This window comes from Balaenoptera borealis (assembly GCF_965194805.1).
Source record: "Balaenoptera borealis genome assembly, chromosome: 4".
In the NCBI taxonomy this organism is placed as follows: domain Eukaryota; kingdom Metazoa; phylum Chordata; class Mammalia; order Artiodactyla; family Balaenopteridae; genus Balaenoptera; species Balaenoptera borealis.
The window spans coordinates 75,789,501-75,810,084 of NC_138861.1; the positions used below are offsets into that span (position 1 = coordinate 75,789,501).

General features: G+C 42.7%; 1 long non-coding RNA gene across 4 annotated transcripts; it reads right to left on the reverse strand.

Moving 5' to 3' along the window:
* Positions 1–11,085: 11,085 nt before the first annotated feature.
* On the reverse strand, positions 11,086–19,959 carry LOC309627956. 4 transcript variants are annotated; one of them, XR_014244055.1, is made up of 3 exons: positions 17,387–19,959; positions 16,875–16,998; positions 11,086–11,097 (listed from the first exon to the last, which is right to left on the reverse strand). It is a non-coding gene; the product is annotated as an uncharacterized lncRNA (long non-coding RNA). The 4 variants fall into 4 exon arrangements; XR_014244056.1 differs by lacking the exon at positions 11,086–11,097 and adding an exon at positions 14,181–14,550; XR_014244057.1 differs by lacking the exon at positions 11,086–11,097 and adding an exon at positions 14,929–15,532.
* Positions 19,960–20,584: the final 625 nt, after the last annotated feature.

Genomic DNA, 20,584 nt, shown 5'->3' on the forward strand with positions numbered 1-20,584 from the left:
TATCATTTCTTTAACCTCCAAATACAAAGAGGAAGACCTTTTAATAAAATGAATTTATTTTCCAGCAGGCATTCACAGGAATTTCTCCCATTCCTATTTGGATAGTGGCCTTTGAACAATAGTAATTCCATATTAAACTTACTTAAAAATGCCCCCCCGCCTCTTTTTTGCAACTGAGTGTCCTAATGAATCTTTCTGAAAAAATTGATAATAACTGAAATGTCACATAATCTTGAGTTTCCTTCTAAGGCTGGGTATCAGTCAGGGTCCAGGCAGGAAAACAAAAACCACATTTGAAATATCAACAGAAAAATTTAAGATGGAGAATTGATCACACAGATGTGAGAGGGATAAAGGAACAAAAAGGGACTACCGAAGTAACCAATGTCATTATCGGTGAAAGTAGCTACTACTCTTGGGGCTGAGGAAGCAAAGAGAAGGATGCGGGATTAGCAAAACCTAGGTGCTCCAGGGAAGGGACTTGGTTATGCTTGTACCTGTAAGAAGGTGCAATGAGGCTGCTTTAGGCAGCGCTGAAACTGGATGGACCCCATCAACGCTAGGGTGAAGGGTCCCCGTGAGGCAATGTTTATAGGAGCAGCAGGTCTTCACCCTACCCCAATTCCAGCTTTCTGGTATCCCGCTAGTGCCCCCTATTGGCAGAATATAACCAGGAGCCAACTGTAAAAAGAGCCATACAGCCCTCACATCACTGAGCAGAATATAGAAACGTAGCTTTAGAGCACAGATCACTCCCTTGCCTACTCAGCTACTGTACACACTTTCACAACAGGTTTAAATGTCCATACAAAAATGGTAACTTCTTGCCCTGGCTATAGATGATATCTTTTTCATTACCTTTTACGACTGGACATGGATGTACTACGTAGTACCTTGGAGAATCCCTTGGGTTCTAGATAAAGGTCTTGTGTTGTAGAAAACTGATGTCTCTTAGTATATAATCAGGATCCACCAACACAGAAACCCCCTTCTGCCCTTGCTAGTTCAGCAGGAGGGGGAGCCCCAAATGGCCGATTGGCAGTGTCAACTTCCAAATCAGTGCAGCAGTTTTGTGTCACCTGGTGGAAGCGTTTCTCCACTATGACATTGGACCTCCGAACCAGAAGAGCCCAAAGATGCAGGGACAGAAAGCAAAACATGCTGTGAGTGGGTATTAGGTGTCATAGTGAGAAAAGCCGCTCCCACTTCCACCCTTGATCCTGGACCTATATGTTCTAGCTTTGGGAGAAACATATTGGTAACTGATTCAAAGCATATGTGGCATCCTATTAACTAGAACTCTGACCTTCAGGTTATTCTCCCAAACTGTGCTGTAACTGAGTCTTCCACAGGTCATTGCACTTTCTATAAGGCCAGCTACTCCTGAGTGATGGGATACATGGTGAGACCAGTGAATTCCATGGTATGAACCCCATGTCACAATTTTTTTCCCTGAGAACTGAGTTCCTTGGTCAGAAGCAATGCTATGTGGAATTCTATGCATGTAAGTAAGGCATTATGCAAATTTGTTGATGGAAGTCTTCGTTAAGCATAGGTTTTATGATGGCCAGTACACATCTTGGCGGAGAATAAGCCATTGGATGATAATGTACTAAAAATCAAGTCAGATCTGTGCTCTATCCTGCCCTTTCCCCTCTTCCATATTTTCTTTTTTGTTTCTCGGTAGGGTTTTTTGTTTATTTGAGGACAGATATTTATGGGCCAAGAGCCTTATTGATGATGAGTCGAGTTTTCACCATGCCTACATTTCAACATGTGTCTCTGTCAGGAAGAAAATGGGGAAGGACAACAGAGAGGAGGTCACACATGCATTTGGAGGCAAATGTTTGCCTGAAGTTGACTTGGTTTCAGCCTCAGTATTTATTTTCCTGAGCATCATGATTTCATGAAAAATGGTTATTCCACACCCACGCACATTCAATTATCACTTATATTTATGCTTTCTCTAAGGAGAGGTATGTAAATACATTGCTTTCCCTCAAAAGGACCAAGGACTTAAGCAATTTTCTATTTGTTTAATATTGTTATGGCAACACCGTTTATAGGTGATGTTAGTTTTCAAGGTGAAAATACCTTCAAAATTTTGTGCCAGGCATTTTTCACAGAACTAGAACAAAAAATTTCACAATTTATATGGAAACACAAAGGACCCTGAATAGCCAAAGCAATCTTGAGAAAGAAAAATGGAGCTGGAGGAATCAGGCTCCCTGACTTCAGACTATACTACAAAGCTACAGTAATCAAGATAGTATGGTACTGGCACAAAAACAGAAATATAGATCAATGGAACAGGATAGAAAGCCCAGAGATAAACCCACGCACATATGGTCACCTTATCTTTGATAAAGGAGGCAAGAATATACAGTGGAGAAAAGACAGCCTCTTCAATAAGTGGTGCGGGGAAAATTGGACAGGTACATGTAAAAGTATGAAATTAGAACACTCCCTGACACCATGCACAAAAATAAACTCAAAATCGATTAAAGACCTAAATGTAAGGCCAGACACCATCAAACTCTTAGAGGAAAACATAGGCAGAACACTCTATGACATAAATCACAGCAAGATCCTTTTTGACCCACCTCCTAGAGAAATGGAAATAAGAACAAAAATAAACAAATGGGACCTAATGAAACTTCAAAGCTTTTGAACAACAAAGGAAACCATAAACAAGACGAAAAGACAACCCTCAGAATGGGAGAAAATATTTGCAAATGAAGCAATTGACAAAAGATTAATCTGCAAAACATACAAACAACTCATGCAGCTCAATATCAAAAAAACAAACAACCCAATCCAAAAATGGGCAGAAGACCTAAATAGACATTTCTCCAAAGACGATATACAGATTGCCAACAAACACATGAAAGAATGCTCAACATCATTAATCATTTGAGAAATGCAAATCAAAACTACAATGAGATATCATCTCACACTGGTCAGAATGGCCATCATCAAAAAATCTACAAACAATACATACTGGAGAGGGTGTGGAGAAAAGGGAACCCTCTTGCACTGTTGGTGGGAATGTAAATTGATACAGCCACTATGGAGAACAGTATGGAGGTTCCTTAAAAAACTAAAAATAGAACTACCATATGACCCAGCAATCCCACTACTGGGCATACACCCTGAGAAAACCATAATTCAAAAAGAGTCATGTACCACAATGTTCATTGCAGCACTGTTTACAATAGCCAGGCCATGGAAGCAACCTAAGTGTCCAACAACAGATGAATGGATAAAGAAGATGTGGCACATATATACAATGGAATATTACTCAGCCATAAAAAGAAATGAAATGGAGGTATTTGTAATGAGGTGGATGGACCTAGAGTCTGTCATACAGAGTGAAGTAAGTCAGAAAGAGAAAAAAAATACCGTATGCTAACACATATATATGGAATCTAAAAAAAAAAAAGAAAATGGTCAGAAGAACTTAGGGGCAAGATGGGAATAAAGATGCAGACCTACTAGAGAATGGACTTGAGGATAAGGGGAGGGGGAAGGGTAAGCTGGGACAAAGTGACAGAGTGTCATGGACATATATACACTACCAAATGTAAAATAGATAGCTAGTGGGAAGCAGCCGCATAGCACAGGGAGATCAGCTCAGTGCTTTGTGACCACCTAGAGGGGTGGGATAGGGAGGGTGGGAGGGAGGGAGACGCAAGAGGGAAGAGATATGGGGACATATGTATATGTATAACTGATTCACTTTGTTATAAAGCCGAAACTGACACACCCTTGTAAAGCAATTATACTCTAATAGAGATGTTTAAAAAAAAAAGAGCTACCTGCAAGCTAGTTAATAAAAGAATCCTCAGTATTCTGTTACAAAAAAAAAAAAAAAATGTTGTGCCAATACCAGATCCAGCACTAACCCTGCCTAGTATTTTTACAAGCATTTAAAGAGCTGAAACTCACTCCACCACTGAACATCTTAGGACTGAAATTATAAGGACCAATTCACAAGGGACGGTTTGTCTAGCAGACACAGTCCCCAAGCATCAGTCCAATTCTAGCTGGTCCCTTGGTTTCCCATAGAACAAAGACCCACCTCCTCTCCCTCCACTTGTTGGTTGACTTTTTCACATTTCAGTAGCTTATCTGGTGGTCAAATTCTCATCATTCTTATGACTATGGAAAGAGGGAAGATGAACTGTTCTTTAAATATACACATTTGTGCTATTTTTTCAACAAAGATTTAATGAGGACCTACTTTATACTGAGAATTGGGTAGGCACTGAGCATACGTCTGTTATGAGTGTTCTTCCATGTCAGGCCAGCCTCGGTGGACCAGGAGGATGACAAGAACTGGAACAAAAACCTAATTCCCTGCTTCCTCCGCTCATGGGAATCCTAGTCTCATCCTAGTCCCCCCTGGTTTGGGGTGTTCTGTGGGGATGTCCATGTGCCTGCAAACAGTAGTCTTCCTCTACCTCTCTTCTCTAGGCTGGCATACCTTGCATGGTCTTCAATTCACCCTTTGTGACCTCACTCCTGGGAAACATGTAAGGGAGGCACTGGTAAGCCCCGACTGTTGAAATCAGAAAACCTGGCTCTGTGTCAGATTCAAAGGGTTGGGGGCAAGGCCAGAAACAGGAAACCACACTGATGGGGTCAGGAGCTGCGGGAAGGGAAAAGCAAGAGTCCAAATCTTGCCTTGAATAGGGAGTGGAGAAAGGGCTACTACCCAGGATTCTTTGTTGTTTTTTTGATTGATTGATTGATTTAATTTATTTATTTTTGCCTGCGTTGGGTCTTCTTTGCTGTGTGCAAGCTTTATCTAGTAGCGGCGAGCGGGGACTACTCAGTTGTGGTGCGCGGGCTTCTCATTGCGGTGGCTTCTCTTGTTGTGGAGCACGGGCTCTAGGCGCTCAGGCTTCAGTAGTTGTGGCTCTTGGGCTCTAGAGTGCAGGCTCAGTAGTTGTGGTGCATGGGCTTAGCTGCTCCGTGGCATGTGGGATCTTCCTAGACCAGGGATCGAACCCGTGTCCTCTGCATTGGCAGGCGGATTCTTAACCACTGCACCACCAGGGAAGCCCGACCCAGGATTCTTCATGTTGCTCATTGACAACTCCTGGGTGTTCCATTCACATAAATCACAGTGTGATTGGCAACAACTCAAGATGTACAGTGCCCAACCTGTGCAACTGTACTAGCTGTGCTATAATGCCTAGTTTGTTTGTTTTGTCTTGGTCACTGGTGCTACTCTGGTGCCTGGAGGGTGTTACTTGTAGACCAGGATGGGACAGACATACCAGCATCTTCCTCATCACTCTGTTTGTTGTCTTCTGAATCAGAACATGTGAACTCTTTCCCATGTCAATAGTCTTACCCGCTCTCAGAGCTACCTCTGTGCTTAACCCTTAGTTTTATACCGAATCTATTGATAACCACATTGCATTTATCTCAGACTTTTTAAAAAGCTGCTTCTTCCTGGAAGAAGGCAGTGACTATTCTCCCGCTGTGGAGCCCTGAGTTCTCCTTAATACCTGCTTCAGCCCATAGCCCACTTCAACTTGACCCTCAGCAATTGCCTTTCCTTAATGAGTGTTGTTCTCACCTGCTACACATGTGGAATATTCAGATTAACTCCCATTTCTAGGGTCTTCAGAATTTTTTCCTCAGTATCAGCATTCAACTTCTAGCTATATAGCTCTCCAATGAAGATATTTGATTCTTCATGCAAGCTGATGCCCCCAACCCTTTATTCAGGTCCCATAGTAGTCATTAGGCCAGCTCACAATTATGCCATCCTTCCAGGCACATGGTAGGATTGCACTTACCCACCCTCTTAGAAGTTCCGTGTGGCGTGTGACTTGTTCGGTAAATCAAATGTGAGCAGATATGACACTTCTGAGAAGAGGTTTTAGAAGTCGGGGCATGATATGTCATGCCCCTTTCCCCTGATGAGATGACCAAAAAGATATGTGTCATGGTGAAACCAGGAGCATCTGAGTCCTTGAACGACAAGTGAGAGCCTGCCTGACAACCGTGTTGGACCTGTAACATGAGGAAGAAATAAACTTGGGTTGTGTGAAGAAACTAAAATTTTGAAGTTGTTTGTTATTGTAGCAGAACCTTACCTATCCTGACTGACACAAAGTCCCCAAAGGTCTGGAATCACAATGACTGCACACAACTCGGGCCTTTGTGCTCTACCCTCTACCAAACCAAGACGGTGGTCCAGAAAACAACCAAGTGAAGGTGACGGTAATTATCATCTCCTAAAATCGCTGCTCAGCTTCACCATCATCGCTTCTACCATCTTGAAAGAGATCAACAGGCAGATCTTTGATGCTGTGACCGCCACAGTGATGTGACTGCAGTGAGGGAGAAAAGAAGGGCAGCGGCACGTTGCCTTGCGGCCCTAGCTTTGTATAACAGCTAACCTGTTACCAAAGGGCGTTAGTGGTTCGCCTGAGCCACAACAGTGGGACTCCGGCTCACTCTCCGGAATGACAAGATGACCCCTGAGGGCAGGGATATAACAAAAGTGCCAAAGCTGGAAAGGGTGACCATGCCCAGGGTTTCTTATTTGTCTCCATGGCTCCCAGTCTTTACTTTTTGCTGGTCCCCAGATGGGGAACATGATGATCTCAACCAGGTATGGCATTTGGAGATTTATGACTCCATAATGGCATAATGGATCTGTTTAGTTAAAATTGCTAAGTTGACAAACTTGAATTTAGAGCCCCGCCCTCCTCAATGCTCAGCCTCTAAATATTCCGTACTCTATTGAGGCTCCTTATGGAAATGTTGGCTCTCACACAGCCTCTCTTGAACTGTCATTAGCTGATAAGTACGTCAACAGACAACATTTCAGCATCTCGTCACTGTGCACGTCATGGGAGAGGCACTGGGGGTAGAGGGATGGCAAGGAAAGGTCACTGACTTACAGCCTCGTGCTGGGCTGAGAGATCACGGCCCATGGGCCTTGTGCAGCCTGCCGCAGGCGTGGTAAATAGAGTTTCCTGGAACACAGCCATGCCCATTCGCTTACACACTGTCCGGGGCTGCTTTAGGGCAACCTCTGTAGAGGCTGTTAGTTGCAAAGGAGACAGTGTGGTCCACAAAGCCTAAAATGTCTACCATCTGGTCCTTTTCAGAAGAAGTTTGCCAACTCCTCTCTAGTGGACTATTGGCCTTCCTAAGGGAGTTTGCACTTTAGTCGCATTCTCCTAAAGGCCGATTCTGTGAGACTCAAGGGGATTACGTTACTGGAGGAAATTCAGGCAGTAGGGAGCTATTTTGAGGGAGGAAGTCCTGTCTGGCTGCTGTCAAGCCCTACCCTTTAGGCAGCTGCCTTCTCCATCGGTCCAGGAAAGTGGAGTGCTGTTTCCAAATCCCCGTGCAGAGTGGCGAGCACAGGGAAGGAGAGGCAGCTTTTGCAGCTGCGGCTGGTCCCACGCAGGAGGAGGTGAAAGCACCCTCTCTGTGTGCCTCCAAGAGGGCCCTTGGCTTCAGCGTGGCCACAGAGAGGAGCCGAGTTTGCCTTCTTTGCTCCTCTGGGTTTTCTGATGACGACAGAATGAATGATTTGCAAGCGCCAAAGGAAGGCTTCATTCATAGCTCTCTCTACACAGGCACGGATATAGGGGATGGAACGAGGAGTTTCCTAAGGTTCCATCGTTTTTTTCAGCTCAGGGGAAAATGGGAAAAGCCGAAGCAGGTTCAGGTGGGAAGGCTTTTTGCTGCACTGTGTCCACTCCCCGAGTGAGAGGATGACTGACTGCCCTCTGAAATGCCCAGCCTCTCTCATTGGTCAAGAAGAATCCTGCCCGCGGGAACAGGGGCCAAGCAAGTTTCCCTGCCAGAAGGACCAGCATCTTCTAAGAAACTCGAGGACTTGACCTGTGCTTACTCCTCAAATGGGGGTTGGGCTGAAGCCTCCACCCCTGCTTGCGGGTCACTCGAGGGTAAGCTGTGGCCACACTCACGGGGAGCCATCGGCTTAGGGGGCCGTGACGCCTCCCAAGGCTGCAAATGACACTTCCAGCCTGAGTCGGGGTGAGGAGGACCTCTTCTCAGTCTGTGATACTAACCTCGGTGGAGAGGGGAGGAAAATCACACAGGGCCTCAGAGCCCTTCTTCCTTCTCTGGCGTTGTCATGGAAACTTCGTCATCTCAGCAAACATGGGCTGAGTGTCTGGAGAGCAAAGCAGGGTCCTTATAGGGTCTATGAGAGGATGTGGTCGCATTGCCCTCAGAACCATGAAGCAGAGACAGAAAAGTAAATAAAATTTAAAGCAAGATGAAAAAAAAGAAAAAGCAAGATGGATAGTATGAAGTCTAGAAAAGGCATTAAATCCTGGACTTTGGAGAAAGACACATCTAGGTTTAAATCTCAACTCTGTCACTTACTAGTTATATGACTCTGGGTATATTCATGATTTCATCCAAAGAACACTAATTGAAGGCCTAATATGTACCAGGCATCCTTCTAAGTGCCAACGATTTAGAGTGGCCCAACTTAGAGGAGGTGACTTTTCTCACCCTCATAGAACTTATTCTAATGGAGGAAGACAGACAATAAGCATGAGACACATAGATAAAAAATAGAATTTCGGAGAGTGATAGGGGCTGTGAGAAAATAGAGTGATGTGCAAGAGTGACTCAGAGCGCTAGCTCTTTAAGAATGACTGGTCAAGGGAGGCTTCTTGGAGGAGGTGACATTTGAACTGAGACCCAAGGAAGGAGGCATTCTGGTGACAATCTAGAGGACGAGGACTCCAGGAAGAGGGAATTATTGTTGCAAAGGTCTGCTCACATGAGTCTCTGAGTTTCAGCTTCTTTGTCTATAATTGGGGGATAATTCACTTAATGGGATTGTTGTAAAGGTTCAATGATACAATGTGCTTAGCACTTAGCTCAAAGCCTAGCACCAGGTAAGCGCTCCTTAATATTATTAAGTACAGCAAAACACAAAGGCACAGTTATTCTGATGGGTGTTGCTGAGTGCTGGCTGACTCAGGCCTTGCAGAATGGGGAGGGTTTGGGTGAGCAGATAGTAGGTTAGATTTCTCTGCTGTTGGTGCCTCTACCTCCCAGCAGCTTCCCTCTCAGAAACCTGACTACATTTCATTGTAATAACGTGAATATTTTCTCTCCTCTAATCTATAATAGATTATATAAAAGCAGAGACTTCCTGTTTCTTTCCCCCATTCTACTCCAGTGATTAAATAAGATAATGCATGCCAAGCATTTAGAATAGTCTTTTGTGCACAAATGAATGAATGAATGGTGGGAGGGCTTTGAGGTAGTAAGTACAGCATGAAGTTGAGTCTGTTTGGGAACTGGTGATAGATCAGCAAAGAAGGAACGTAGAACCCAGAAAGGCTGACCTTCTCCCGAGGAACAGAAAAGTCTTCTTGCCTGGCTACCTTCTTTGAACTAGGGCTCCATTTTTTTCCTGCCTTCAGACTCCAACCGAAAGATCAGCTCTTCCTGAGCCTCAAGCCTGTCAGCCTTTGGATGGAGCTACACTGTCAGCTCTGCTGGTTCCCAGGCCCTCAGATCATACTGGAACTAAAGCATCTGCTCTTCAGGGCCTCCAACTTGCTGACTCAACCTTGCACATCTTGGGACTTGCCAGCTTCCATAATCATGCAAGGCAATTTCTTATAATAAATCTCTCTCTCTCTCTCATATATATATATGTGTGTGTGTGTGTGTATATATATATATATATATATATATACACACACACACACACATATATATATATGTTCTGTTTCCCTGGAGAGTGCTGACTTAACACAAGAGCTCATCCTGAGGGATTCCTTTTAATTTAATCACATCTATAAAGGCCCTATCTCCAAATATAGCCACATTTTGAGGTATTAGGAGTTAGGGCTTCAACATATTATTTTGGGGAGGGCGGCACAATTCAACCCATAACAGCAAGCAAATAATCCTTTATTTGTTTAAGCTATTGTTACTTACAGCTGAGACCATGCTTAACTGCTTACACACGGTACAGATTCACATACCAAGTTTGATGATCCACAAGAAGGTGTCTTGCTACATCTCCTTGGTAGCATGTTACAATTTCTTCCATCTTTGAGGAGTCATTGAAGGATGGGCTTGGGAGAAAGCAGGTCTCCAAGGGTGTCAGTTTGATGACTGACTTTTGGAACATCTCCCAACCATGTTTTAATTTGTCCATTTCCAGCAGACATTAAAATAACATCATGCACCCTTGATGTGAAAGTCATTCCAAACACGAGTCATCATCTGTGCCTTGCGGCGGGGGAGGGAGTTTGGCAGCCCTGGAGAGGCAGCTCTCTTCAGCCAAACTTATTGAAATGTCCCCATGCCCGCCTTTCAGCCAATGTCAGCTGCTGATCTGTATGAATTAATGCAGTAATAACTGGGCCGTATTCAGCAAGCACTAATTTCTTTCACTACATCAAATCAAACCTCATGATTGTTTCGAAATAAACATGCCATCCCCAGAATGCTGAATCCCCGCACTGGCAGCTGGGTTCTGAATGGATCTGGAAAGATCCAGGGAGGAGACTGGATCGCCCAGCGGAGGGAGCCATTCCTAAGCGGCAGCCTGGACAACGGGGCGAGACCTCCTGAGCCCAGCCACGTTGTTTCGCTTTTTAATTAATTAATTTTTTTTACATCTTTATTGGAGTATAATTGCTTTACAATGGTGTGTTTCTGCTGTATCACAAAGTGAATCAGCTATACGTATACATATATCCCCATATCCCCTCCCTCTTGCATCTCCCTCCCTCCCACCCTCCCTATCCCACCCCTCTAGGTGGTCACAGAGCACCGAGCTGATCTCCCTGTGCTATGCGGCTGCTTCCCACTAGCTATCTAGTTTACGTTTGGTAGTGTACCGACCACATTTTAAAGGGTGGGAAGAAGCCGAGCTTTGATTCTGGCCAGTATCCAAGGAGCGTTCGCCCAGGGACGCATCCTTCCGTGCTCTTCCTTCTTCAGGAGCCTCCACCCCACAGCGCAGGAGAGGGCAGCCCGGCAGCCAAGAGCTCCAGATGAACAGTCGCTCCCCAGGCCTTGCTAAGGCCGGGGGAGGGGGGGCTCCCGGTGTCACTGCAGTGAGAGACCATGAGAGAGATGATCTCAAAGATTCCCAGGTCAGACTGCAGGTAAACCTCAGAGGAAGTGTCTAACAGACTCGCAAGCGAGGAAACCGGAAAACCAAAGAGAGAGCGCCTTTAAGCCAGGGAGCCAGAGATGCTTTCCTTTCTTCTGCCCGCAGGAGGGGAAGTGCAAGAAAGAACAAGGTCTAGAAAGATGATGAAGGAAGTAGGGCAAGGATGGCTGACTGATGCTGGAAAGAGTCTGTGGTAGTTCTCCAAATAAGACGGCGAACAAGTCGCTGGGCACTTTAGATGTTCCAGTCCAGTCTCTGGGCGATGCTTTCAGTAGCATCATAGAGACCTCCTCACCTCTTCTCTCTCACTCTCGAAACTTTGTTATGAATGTGCCAGTCCCTGGGCTCCGCTCGGGTTTGGGGGCAGTTGGGGGCAAAGCACTTGGGTCCTGTCTTCTCCCCCGCTCCGTTCCTATCCTTTCTTTCTGTCTCCTCCCTGCCTCTCTGTGTCTCTCTCTCCCCGCTTCCTCCTCTCCCCTCCATGCCTAGGTTCCAAATAACCTTGGGGGAAATTAATATTCCATTCAGTGGTCTGCTAACCGCTTACTAATTAATTTTCCAAATAAGCAATTCAGGACTGAATTCCACATGTTTTCCCCTCACAGCGGCTCTGCTGTGTAGACATGTGTCTCCCACCCCCCGCCCCAGCCCTGGTGCCTCTCTCGAGCTCTGCCCCCGCACTGGGTGTGCTGCCTCACACCCCCCGCTCCCCGCTACCTGCTTATCTTTCACAGGCTTAGAATGTCAGCGCCTGTAAAGCTCCTTTAGATTTCTCTCCTCTTCCTTCTGTCCTTATCCTGTCAGTCAGGATGAAAGAAATTAGGTTGTGTAAGTCTATACGTTTCTCTGTGATCCCAGCTTCCGGGACTTAGAGCTGCCTGGAAGCTGCCACATCACCTGGGTCTGGGTTCAGACATGAAAAGCTTCGGGAGTTCTGGAAAATAAGCGTCACGATGTTCTCAAAGCTCCAACTTTCCAGTTCATAACTTGGAAAGCAGAAAGGAAGCTGTGAATCAAAGCTCTAAGGAAATTGCTTCTAGCATGGGTGGCAATGAACCAGACAGCTCTGCATGTCTGCCCCATGCAAAGAGGTCTTTGTGTTACGCATTTGCCACGCTATTGGCCCTGGGTTGGCCCCTGGTGTTATAGCCACAGTATTAATGCCCAGGTCTTCTCCATCCCAAAGCCTTGTCTCTTTCCACCTCCACCTCCCTTGTACAGCTGACCCTGGAACAACACTTGTTTGGACTCTGCAGATCCACTTATACATGGATTTACTTCAATTAATATATTAGAAAAATTCTGGAGATTTGTGACAATTTGAAAAGACTCGCAGACAAGCCGTGTACCCTAAAAATATAGAAAATATTAAGAAAAAGTTAAGTATGTCATGAATGCGTAAAATATATGTAGATACTAGTCTAACCTTACATAGGTATAAGGTGAGTAACATTTAGTATAAAATTAAGGTGTTAGTTTTCTTACTGTTTTATAGCTTTGCTTTCAAAGAATTCCATTACTGTACAGTAGTATAGCTCTCTCATAATTGGAGAAACTGTGTATCAGCCTATCATTATTGGTAAGTGGTTTTTCAAAATATGTAACAATGTTTCCAACACTGTATTATGAATGTGACTGTAATCCTGTATGCCATAAAAATTTTGTAAAGATTAATTCATTAGTGTATAGGCTAGGCTACCGTGATGCTATTGTATCAATTACACTAGGCGACCATAAAGCAATCCTATTGCTGCTTCTTCGTTATCAATGCATGAATCATCATACCTATAAATAAATCTGAATTTCTTTTTCACCTTATCTTCACTTTTGATGTCTAGTGTTATATATATATATACATATAAAACATCTACAGTGGTTTGTATCCTATAAGACAATAATGATGTAGATACTGACAGACAATTCATCTTGACATAAACATACAGTATCAGTAAAACAGTACTATAATTGTATTTTCTCTTCCTTATAATTTCCTTAATAACATTTTCTTTTCTGTAACTTACTTTATTGTAAGAATACAGTATATAATACATATAACACACAAAATATGCATTAATCGACTGTTTATATTATCAGTAAGGCCCCCTGTCAACAGTAGGCTATTACTAGTTATTTTCGGGGAGTCAAAATCTGCACGTGGATTTTTGACTGCACGGGGGGTTGGTGTCCGTAACCCCACATGGTTCAAGGGTCAACAGTATTGCATCCAGAATACTGACAATATCTTGCTCCTAGAGATCCTTAACTAGCAAAAATGAAACAATTATGGCCAGTAAGTTTGAGTCCTACTTACGAAAGCAGGGAAAGGAACCAATGGATTTTCGTTTTGCAGGACTGCGTTCCAAGTGTCCCTCTGCTTAACTGTCAGCCCCACAGAGCATTCTTTTAAACAGAATCCATCCTTCCCTCTCTCTTCTACCCACCCCCAGACTTCCTGTTATTTAAAGATTTAGGGTTTTAAATATGATTCCTATTTCTCCAGACCAAGTTGACCTGAGGCTGAGGTAGAGTTTAACTTGGCATCTTTGTTATCAGTACAATGAGCCAGAACCAGAATCAGATCATTGAAATGAAGAATGACTTTTCTCCCTGATAGCACTTTCGGAAAACAAACAAACAAAACAAAACCTTTGATGTACTGTTAAGTGAAAAAAACGAGGTGTAGAACAATGTGTATTGTACATTATTATTGGTGTATTTAAGACGCATATACATATATGAATGTCTGTAACTACATAAGATGTCTCCAGCAGAATACTCTAGAAACTGGCAATAAAGATTATCTTTGGTAAGGGAACTGGCGGCTGCTGGGGGGCAGGGGTGCAAGAGAGAATTATTTTTCACTGAATACTCCTTAAAACTTTATCTATTGGTGTGTGTGTTCCTATTACCACTCAAAATAAAGAATAAATTTTTTAAAGGAAGAAAGTGCACCTCCTCTGGCCTAGCCCCTTGTTTCACTGCAATCAGACTATATGTCTTAGGACTCAGATGCCTTGACTTTTTTTTTTTTTTTTTAGTTTTTATTGAATTTGTTACAATACTGCTTCTGTTTTATGTTTTGGGTTTTTGGCCACAAGGCATGTGGGATCTTAGCTCCCCAACCAGGGATCAAACCCGCACCCCCTGCACTGGAAGGCAAAGTCTTAACCACTAGACCACCAGGGAAGTCCCAGATGCCTTGACTTTTGAAGAGACTTGGGAGGAGGAGCTGGCACAAGAGGAAGAGGACCTTCTGGCACGTTCTCTTCCCCTCCATAGTTGAGGTGCCGTATCAACATCCTCTGAGTCTCCACAGACAACCAGGACAAAATGAAGGGGCAGGAACCAGGGCCTGTTGGCTTCCACAAGCGAAAGTGATCAGCTGTTTTCTTAAAAACAGAGCCAAAATATATATATATATATCTTCTGATCTCACTCTGAGTTACATTATGAACTTTCCAAAAGTCAGTCCTTAGATTTCCACCTGACAGCCAAGGATGTTTTTCTGTTAAATTTTAATCATATCACTAGAGTTTATTAATTGTTTCAACAAACAGACATCTATGTCCATTCATTAAAAAGAAAAAAAAGACAGAGTAAATAAATCAACTTTCAAATCATGTCCTTCTGTAAACACCAGCTGCACCGGAAAAGGAAGGCAGCCTGTGAGCGGCTTCCCACTGCAGTGCTGGGCTGGGGCTGTCCACGCACATGCTCAGAGCTTGTTGATGTGTCCTACAGCCCACAGGAAAGAACCTCAGCGGAAAGCAAGAAGGCAGAACAATTGTGTGAACCTACATCCCCTTCTTACCCTCCAAACATCTGGCTCTTGTGTGTGTCACCTCTTTGATTCAAACCTGCTCTGGGGTTATTGATAAAGAAAATCTCCACCTGGATGAGGAGGGGTGGGTGTGGACCAACTACTTCTTCACTAAAGAACAATTAGCACAGGCTCACTTTTTGTAGCGAAAGAGTGGAGCAGGTTGGTTATAAACCATGTTTCTGAAATTGCCCAGCTAGTTCTCTGCCAACTCTTTACAGGGATACTGAAACAAAAGCTGGAAGCAAAGAGATAGTAAGAAAAGCCCTTACGACTGGGGCTGTGGGAAAAGGTAAACACCCAAGACGCCATCTTGGTATTGGCCAGCCGTAGGGAAATCTCTGCTGTTTAACATAATGCGTTTATAAACACAGATGTCAGGGATGACAAGTTTATTTTTGTCGTTCTGCATCTTTCGTTTCCCCAGTTGATTCTTATTCTTATCTTCTTCGATGTCAGAACAGCCAAACAGGATTCAAGTGATACATTTGGATGGCTTGCTTCCCTGAATGGTGTCTCTATTCATTTACAGGACAGACACTTAATTCCACCTGTGGAAATGGCAGTTTTGCAATTGTCACAACCATTGTCCTGCTCATTTCATTTTACTGGGGTACTTTGGATAACAACCTCCTGGACTTATTTTGATGGCAGTTTGATAGTAATGTTGGCTGGAGATCAGCTATTAAGTTTATGTGCTCATCAAATTTTAACTAAATGCCTAATTTAAAAGTAATTAGAGCCACTTGAATTTGGTTGGGCGCCAAAGTTAAGTTGCAGGCAGAACTTGAGGACTGCGGGCTGCATGCTTAGTGTGCAGGAGACTGCATTCCCTTCTCTTTTCCACCTCTCTCATTATCAGCACTTACACCCGGGGATGGGTGGATGGGTGGGTGCAGGAAGCGAGGGAAATAAAGTGTCACTGAGCCAGTGCCACTGGAAGAAATTCAACAGGGTTAAATGCAAAGTCATGCATTTAGGCTGGAAAAAAGAAATCAATTGCACAATTTTAGACTGGGGGAGACCAAATCGGCAGGCACATACATGAAAGAGATTTGAGAGTTTAGTTAACTGCAAGCATATTTTTAAAAAATTAAAACCATGGTAGGACTTACAATACACTAAAACCCACCGTTCTAAATACTTTACAAATATTAACTCTTTTCATTCTTTATGAGCAATTTTGTGAAGTAAATACTATCAATATGTCCCATTATCGCATGGGAAATTGAGGCAGAAAGAGAATAAATAACTTGCACGTAGTTACCTAGCTAGAAAGTGCCAGAGCCATGATCAAATTCAGACGATCTGGCCACAGAGTCCAAGCTTTTAATGCTGGACCTTGATACAAGCCAGTAGTGGGCAGATTCACTTTTCATGTTGTCCCTGGTTAAAGCTCATTACGGTGAATATCATGATAATCAAAGTTTCCATGAAAAGAAAAATAGATGTCCAAAGTCTATGTCAATTGCTTCAAATAATAGTGAACAAAAGAAAATTCTACAACCTTAAAAATAATTAATATTATCCTAATAAATATGGTACGATGTTGTTAAACCCACATTTTTGTGATAGTTTTGATGGAAACAATATCAACAAAAATATAAGGGCAACATTTCAAGTCAAATTAACCTTCTGGGTCTTCAGTCTCATCTGTCCAATGTGTAGAATGAGCTCAATCATTTCAATCCCTTCAAACTTTAAGATTCTAATACCGGCATACCTTGGAGTTATTGCAGGTTTGGTTCCAAACCACCCAAATAAAGCAAATTGTGCAAAAAGGTGAGTCATAGGAATTTATTGTTTCCCAGTGCATTTAAAAGTTATAGTTACACTATACTGTAGTCTATTAAGTATGCAATAGCATTGTGTCTAAAAAAACAATGTACATACCTTAATTTTAGAAATGCTGAGGTTTTTGGTTCAAGATGGCAGAGTAGAGGGAAGTGCTCTCACCCTCTCTTGCGAGAGCACCAGAATCACAATTAACTGCTAAACAATCATCGACAGGAAGACACTGGAACTCACCAAAAAAGATACCCCACATCCAAAGACAAAGGAGAAGCCACAATGAGATGGTAGGAGGGGTGCAATCACAATAAAATCAAATCCCATAACTGCTGTGTGGGTGACTCACAAACTCGAGAACACTTATACCACAGAAGTCCACCCACTGGAGTGAAGGTTCTGAGCCCCACGACAGGCTTCCCAACCTGGGGGTCTGGCAGTGGGAGGGGGAATTCCTAGAGAAACAGACTTTGAAGGCTAGCAGGATTTGATTGCAGGACTTTGACAGGACTGGGGGAAACGGAGACTCCACTCTTGGAGGGCACACACAAAGTAGTGTGTGCATCGGGACCCAGGGGAAAGAGCAGTGACCCCATAGGAGACTGAACCAGACCTACCTTCGAGTGTTGGAGGGTCTCCTGCAGAGGCAAGGGGTGGCTGTGTCTTACCATGAGGACAAGGACACTGGCAGCAGTTCTGGGAAGTACTCCTTGGCATGAGGCCTCCTGAAGTCGGCCATTAGCCCCACCAAAGAGCCCGGGTAGCCTCCAGTGTTGGGTCGCCTCAGGCCAAACAAACAACAGGGAGGGAACCCAGCCCCACCCATCAGCAGACAAGCGGATTAAAGTTTTACTGAGCTCTGCCCACCAGAGCAACACCCAGCTCTGCCCACCACCAGTCCCTCCCATCAGGAAACTTGCACAAAGCTCTTAGATAGCCTCATCCACCAGAGGGCAGACAGCAGAAGCAAGAAGAACTACAATCCTGCAGCCTGTGGAACAAAAACCACATTCACAGAAAGACAAGGTGAAAAGGCAGAGGGCTATGTACCAGATGAAGGAACAAGATAAAACCCCAGAAAAACAACTAAATGAAGTGGAGATAGGCAACCTTCCAGAAAAAGAATAAAGAATAATGATAGTGAAGATAGTGAAGTACCTCTGAAAAAGAATGGAAGCAAAGATCGAGAAGATGCAAGAAATGTTTAACAAAGACCTAGAACAATTAAAGAACAAACAAACAGAGATGAACAGTACAATAACTGAAATGAAAAATACACTAGAAGGAATCAATAGCAAAAAAACGGAGACAGAAGAACGGATAAGTGACCTGGAAGAAAGAATGGTGGAATTCACTGCTGTGGAACAGACTAAAGAAAAAAGAATGAAAAGAAATGAAGACAGCCTAAGAAACCTCTGGGACAACATTAAACATAACAACATTCGCATTATAGGGGTCCCAGAAGGAGAAGAGAGAGAGAAAGGACCCGAGAAAGTATTTGAAGAGATTATAGTCGGAAACTTCCCTAACATGGGAAAGGAAATAGCCACCCAAGTCCAGGAAGCGCAGAGAGTCCTATACAGGATAAACCCAAGGAGAAACATGCCGAGACACATAGTAATCAAATTGGAAAAAATTAAAGACAAAGAAAAATTATTGAAAGCAGCAAGGGAAAAATGACAAATAACATACAGGGGAACTCCCATAAGGTTAACAGCTGATTTCTCAGCAGAAACTCTACAAGCTAGAAGGGAGTGGCATGATATATTTAAAGTGATGAAAGGGAAGAACCTACAACCAAGATTATTCTACCCAGCAAGGATCTCATTCAGATTCGATGGAGAAATCAAAAGCTTTACAGACAAGCAAAAGCTAAGAGAATTCAGCACCACCAAACCAACTCTACAACAAATGCTAAAGGAACTTCTCTAAGTGGGAAACACAGGAGAAGAAAAGGACCTACAAAAACAAACCCAAAACAATTCAGAAAATGGTAATAGGAACATACATATCGATAATTACCTTAAATGTGAATGGATTAAATGCTCCAACCAAAAGACACAGGCTCGCTGAATGGATACAAAAACAAGACCCATATATATGCTGTCTACAAGAGACCCACTTCAGACCTAGGGACACATACAGACTGAAAGTGAGGGTATGGAAAAAGATATTCCATGCAAATGGAAATCAAAAGAAAGCTGGAGTAGCAATACTCATATCAGATAAAATAGACTTTAAAATAAAGAATTTTACAGAGACAAGGAAGGACACTACATAATGATCAAGGGATCAATCCAAGAAGAAGATATAACAATTATAAATATATATGCACCCAACATAGGAGCACCTCAATACATAAGGCAACTGCTAATAGCTATAAAAGAGGAAATTGACAGTAACACAATAATAGTGGGGAACTTTAACACCTCACTTACACCAATGGACAGATCATCCAAACAGAAAATTAATAAGGAAACACAAGCTTTAAATGACATAATAGACCAGATAGATTTAATTGATATTTATAGGACATTCCATCCAAAAACACCAGATTACACTTTCTTCTCAAGTGTGCACGGAACATTCTCCAGGATAGATCACATCTTGGGTCACAAATCAAGCCTCAGTAAATTTAAGTAAATTGAAATCATATCAAGCATCTTTTCTGACCACAATGTTATGAGATTAGAAATGAATTACAGGGAAAAAAACGTAAAAAACACAAACACATGGAGGCTAAACAATACGTTACTAAATAACCAAGAGATCACTGAATAAATCAAAGAGGAAATCAAAAAATACCTAGAGACAAATGACAATGAAAGCACGACGATCCAAAACCTATGGGATGCAGCAAAAGCTGTTCTAAGAGGGAAGTTTATAGCAATACAAGCCTACCTCAAGAAACATGAAAAATCTCAAATAAACAATCTAAACTTACACCTAAGGGAGCTAGAGAAAGAAGAACAAACAAAACCAAAAGTTAGTAGAAGGAAAGAAATCATAAAGATCAGAGCAGAAATAAATGAAATAGAAACAAAGAAAACAATAGCAAAGATCAAGAAAACTAAAAGCTGGTTCTTTGAGAAGATAAACAAAAGTGATAAACCATTAGCCAGACTCATCAAGAAAAAGAGGGAGAGGACTCAAATCAATAAAATTAGAAATAAAAAAAGAGAAGTTACAACAGACACCGCAGAACTACAAAAGCATCCTAAGAGACTACTACAAGCAACTCTATGCCAATAAAATGGGCAACCTGGAAGAAATGGACAAATTCTTAGAAAGGTATAACCTTCCAAGACTGAACCAGGGAGAAACAGAGAATATGAACAGAACAATCACAAGTAATGAAATTGAAACTGTGATTAAAAATCTTCCAACAAACAAAAGTCCAGGACCAGATGGCTTCACAGGTGAATTCTGTCAAACATTTAGAGAAGAGCTAACACCCATCCTTCTCAAACTCTTCCAAAAAATTACAGAGGAAGGAACACTCCCAAACTCATTCTATGAGGCCACCATCACCCTGATACCAAAACCAGATAAAAATACTACAAAAAAAGAAAATTACAGACCAATATCACTGATGAATATAGATGCAAAAATCCTCAACAAAATACTAGCAAACAGAATCCAACAACACATTAACAGGATCATACACCATGATCAAGTGGGATTTATCCCAGGGATGCAAGGATTCTTCAATATACGCAGATCAATGTGATACACTATATTAACAAATTGAAGAATAAAAACCATACCATCATCTCAATAGATGCAGAAAAAGCTTTTGACAGAATTCAACGCCA